Source organism: Ursus maritimus, unplaced genomic scaffold (genome assembly GCF_017311325.1).
Source record: "Ursus maritimus isolate PB19 unplaced genomic scaffold, ASM1731132v1 scaffold_16, whole genome shotgun sequence".
NCBI lineage: Eukaryota > Metazoa > Chordata > Mammalia > Carnivora > Ursidae > Ursus > Ursus maritimus.
In genome coordinates, this window is record NW_024424008.1 from 33,779,103 (window position 1) to 33,784,480 (window position 5,378).

At 39.3% G+C, this 5,378-nt stretch overlaps 1 protein-coding gene across 2 annotated transcripts in view; it reads right to left on the bottom strand.

Moving 5' to 3' along the window:
* Positions 1-5,378, bottom strand: part of LOC103660690 (N-acetylated-alpha-linked acidic dipeptidase 2) — a 109,363-nt gene that overhangs the window by 70,510 nt on the left and 33,475 nt on the right. The window lies entirely within an intron of this gene.

A 5,378-nucleotide genomic window follows, 5' to 3' on the forward strand; every position in this document is an offset into this window, starting at 1 on the left:
CTCTCTCTCTCTCTCTCTCTCTCTCACACACACACACACACACACACACACACAAGATAAAGTAGAGAATACTATCACATAGATGGAAATATGCTGAGCAAGCCTTTTACTTCTATCTAGTTTGCTACCTTACAAGAACATACCATAATAGGAGCTGGTGCCAGATTGAAGCATAGAAATACCCTGAACTCCGTTCCCAGACACACCAGATCTACACCCACATATACAGCAATTCCTCCTGAAGAACAACAAAGGGCTGATTGAACAGCTTCTACACAATAAGGAATAGAGGGACCACATAAAGAAAGGTAGGAACAGCAGAGACACAGTAACATTGAGAACAACCACCCCCAATGTGGCAACCTACAGTAGGGAAAGATATGACTGAGGGGCCCATGTGCAGACTTGCCCACCCTGGGGCACAGAAAATCAAAACAAAACAGAGATAGTAGTTTAAAGGGAAACTAGACTATGAAGTGAAGGAAATTCATTCACTAACCCTACCTGTCTGCCACATGGGCTTAACTGCTGGAACGCTCTCCAGGGTCAGAAGTACTCAGTCCCCTAACCCACACCAGCTCCAGCTGTCCCACCAAGGTGACCCAGGCACAAGGCACCCACATTATACCCTGCCTGCTCCCATACTATCTCCAGGCATCCCACCAAGCAGCCCCAATGTGGAGCACTCCAAAAACCCCTGGCCCGAGCCTACTCCCTTTCAGCTGTCCCTCCAGGGTGACCATGGTGCAAAGTGCCCCAGGAACTGCTGGATTACACTTGCTTCAGCTCCAGCTGACCAGACAGGGTGTCTCCTGTGCAGAGTGTCCCAGCCAACACCTATCCAGCACCAATCAGCTAGCCAAAGCCACTAAGCACACAGTCTACACAGGTGACTTTCTTCTTTTTTTTTTTTTTTTAAAGATTTTATTTATTTATTTGGCAGAGAGAGAAACAGCCAGCGAGAGAGGGAACACAGGCAGGGGGAGTGGGAGAGGAAGAAGCAGTCTCCCAGTGGAGGAACCTGATGTGGGGCTCGATCCCAGGACTCACCCTGGGCTGAAGGCAGATGCTTAATGACTGAGCCACCCAGACGCCCCTACACAGGGGACATTCTTATATAAGGCCACTTCTTCAAGACTAGGAGAGGTGCTTGTTCCACCTAATTCATAGAAACAAAGTCAGACAAAAACCAGGAGACAGAGGGAGAGGTTCCAAACAAAAGGACAAGACCTCAGAAAAAGAGATAAATGAAATGAAGTTAAGCTATCTACCTAAGAAAGCGTTCAAAGTAATGGTCATAAAGATGCTCAACAGACCTGAAAGAAGAGTGGATGAATTCAGTAAGAACTTCAACAAAGAGACAGAAAATATATAAGGAAACCCACCAGAACTGAAAAATACAACTAAAATGAGAACACTAGAGGGAATCCACAGCAGAGTAGGAGTCTAAAGAACAGATCAGTAAGCTGGAAGACAGGGTATTGGAAAACAACCAAGTTGAACAGCAAAAGAATTTTTTAAAAATGAGGTTTGTGGGGGGCGCCTGGGTAGCTCTGTGGTTAAGCGTCTGCCTTCTGCTCAGGGCGTGATCCCGGAGTCCTGGGATCGAGCCCCGCATTGAGCCCCACATTGAGCCCCACATCGGGCTCCTCCACTGGGAGCCTGCTTCTTCCTCTCCCATTCCCCCTGCTCGTGTTCCCTCTCTCGCTGGCTGTCTCTCTCTCTCTGTCAAATAAATAAATAAAATCTTTAAAAAAAAGTAAAATAAAATGAGGTTAAGGGACCTCTGCAACAACATTAAACAATAACTTTTGCATTATAGGGTTCCCAGAAGGAGAAGAGAGAAAAATTTATTTGAAGAAGTAACAGCTGAGAGGGGAGGGGGGTGGGGGAATGGGATAGGTCGGTGATGGGTAGTAAGGAGGGCATGTATTGCATGGTGCACTGGGTGTTATACACAACTAATGAATCATCGAGCCTTACATCGGAAACTGGGGATGTACTGTATGGTGATTAACATAATATAATAAAAAATCATTAAAAAAAAAGTTAACAGCTGAAAACTTCCCTAATTTGGGGGAGAAAACAGATACCCAGAAATCCCCAAAAAAGATGAATCCAAGGATGTCCACACCAAGACACATAATAATTAAAATGTCAAAACTTAAAGAATCTTAAAAGCATCAAGGGAAAAGCAAACAGTTACATACAAAGGAAACTTGATAAGGCTATGAGCTGATTTCTCATCGGAAACTCTGCAGGCCAGAAGGGAGGCCATAATACATTCCCTGTGCTAAAAGGGGACTGGGGAGAACATAACCAAGAATACCTCACCCACCAAGTTTATCATTCAGAATTGACGAAGAGATAGAGGGTTTCCCAGATGAACAACAGCTAATGGAATTCATCACCACTAAACTGGCCTTATAATAAATGTTAAGGGACTTCTTTTAAGTTGAAAAGGTCCAACTAGAAAAAAAATTATGAAAGGAAAAAATTTCATTGGTAAAAGCAAACATACAGTAAAGGTAATAGATCAGTCACTTATAAAGATAGTATGAAGGTTAAAAGACAGCAGTAATAAAATCAACTATATATAGGATATTAGGTAGGCAATATACAAAATATGAAAATATGAGATCATATAGATAAAATGTGTGTGTGGGGGTAAAAATTTAATGCTTTTGAATGCGTTCAAACCTAAGCAACCATCAACTTATACAGATTGCTGTACACACAGGAACTTTATGGTAATCCCAAACCCATAGTACACACACAAAAAAGAGAAAGAAACCCAAGGGTAACACTAAAGAACACCATCAAATCACAAAGGAAGAGAGTGGGAGAAGAACAAAGGAACAGAGAGAACTACAAAAACAACCAGGAAACAATTAACCAAATGGCAATGAGTACATATATATAAATGATTATATTAAATGTAATGGACCAAATGTTCCGATCAAAAGACAGAGTAACTGAATGGATTAGTAAAAAAAAAAAAAAAAAATCCATCTATATGTTGTCAAAAAGAGACACCTCAGATCAAAAGACACACACAGACTAAAAGTGAAGAGATGGAAAAGGTATCTATGCAAACGGAAGCCAAAGAAAGTTAAGTACCAATACTTATAACAAACAAAATACACTTTCAAACAAAGACTGTAACAAGAGACAATGAAAGGCATTATGTAAGGATAAAGCGATCAATCCAACAAGAAGATGTAACAATAGTAAATATCTATGCACCCAACATATAAAGCAAATATATAAAGCAAATGTTAACAGACATAAAAAGTTAGGAATTAATAGTAATACTATAACAGTAAGGGATTTTAACAGCCTATTTATATCAATAGATAAATTTTCTGTCTGGATAATCTATTATTAAATGGTGGTTTTGAATGACTCATTAGACCAAATGGGTTTAACAGATATATACAGAATATTCCACCCCAAAACAGCAGAATGCACATTTCTTTACAACTGCACATGGAACTTTCTCTAGATTAGATTTCATAATATGTCACAAAACAAATCTCAATAAGTTTAAGCCTTAAATCATATTAAGCACCTTTTCTAACCACAATGGTATAAAATTAGAAATCAAAGACAAGGAAAGAACTGGCAAAAACACAAATATGTTGAGGTTAAAACAGTATGATACCATACAACAGATGAGTCAATTAAAGAATCAAAGAGGAAATAAAAAAATACCTGGAGACGAATGAAAATGGAAATGATTTAATTCTTTGGGACACAGCAAAAGCAGTTTTAAGGAAAAAGTTTATAGCTACACATTATGGCCTGCCTCAATAAACAAGAAAAATCTCAAACAATCTAACCTTACATTTAAAGGAACTAGAAAAAGCACAAACAAAACCCAAAATTATTAAAAGGAAATAATAATAAAAAGAAATAATAATAATAAAAAGAAATAATAATAAAGATCAGAGGAGAAATAAATGGGATAGAAACTTAGAGAAAATGTCAATGAAAGTAAGAGCTGGTTCTTTGAAAAGATAAACAAAACTGATAAACCAGTAGCCAGCCTCAACAAGAAAAAGAAGACTCAAGTAAAATCAGAAAGAAAGAAAAAAGTTAAAACTAACACCACAGAAATACAAAGGATTATAAAAGACTACTATAAACAATTATACACCAACACACTGGACAACCTAGAAGAACACAATTTGGTGCAGCCACTCTGGAAAACAATATGGAGGTTCCTCAAGAAGTTGTAAAGTAGAGCTACCCTACAACCCAGCAACTGCACTACTGGGTATTTACCCCAAAGAAACAAATGTAGTAAACCGAAGGGGCACATGCACCCCAATGTTTATAGCAGCAACGTCCACATAGCCAAACTATGGGAAGAGCCCAGATTTCCATCAACAGATCAATGGATAAAGAAGATGTGGTATATATATATACCATGGAATATTCATTCAGAAAATGAAATCTTGCCATTTGCAACCACATGGATGGAACTAGAAGGTATTATGCTAAGTGAAATAAGTCAATTAGAGAAAGACAACTATCATATGATCTCACTGATATATGGAATTCAATAAACAAGGCAGAGATCATAGGGGAAGAGGAAAAAATGAAGCAAGACGAAGCCAGAGAGGGAGACAAACCATAAGAGACTCTTAATCTCAGGAAACAAACTGAGGGTTGCTGGAGTGGAGGCGCGTGGGAGGGATGGGGTAGCTGGGTGATGGACTTTGGGGAGGGTAGGTGTTGTGGTGAGTGCTGTGTCTTGTCTAAGACTGATGAATCACAGACCTGTACCCCTGAAACAAATAATACATTATATGTTATTAATAAAAAATTATACACCAACAAACTGGACAACCTAGAAAAAATGTAAAATTCTAGAAACATACAATCTTCTAAAACTGAATCAGGAAGAAATAAAAAAATCTGAGCTGACCAATTACTTGTAACAACACAGACCCCATAACCAAAAAACCCAACAAACAAAAGTCCAGGCCCAGTGGCTTCACAGATAGAATTAATACCTCTCTTTCTCAAACTACTCTAAAAAATAGAAGAGGATGGGGCGCCTGGGTGGCACAGCGGTTAAGCGTCTGCCTTCGGCTCAGGGCGTGATCCCGGCGTTATGGGATCGAGCCCCACATCAGGCTCTTCTGCTATGAGCCAGCTTCTTCCTCTCCCACTCCTCCTGCTTGTGTTCCCTCTCTCGCTGGCTGTCTCTCTCTGTCGAATAAATAAATAAAATCTTAAAAAAAAAAAAAAAAGAAGAGGAAATAAAGCTTCCAATTCATTCTATGAGGCCAGCATTACCCTGATATCAAAACCAGATAAAGACACACGGAAAAAGAAAGAAAAGGCAGGAAAGGGAGAAAAGAGAGAAA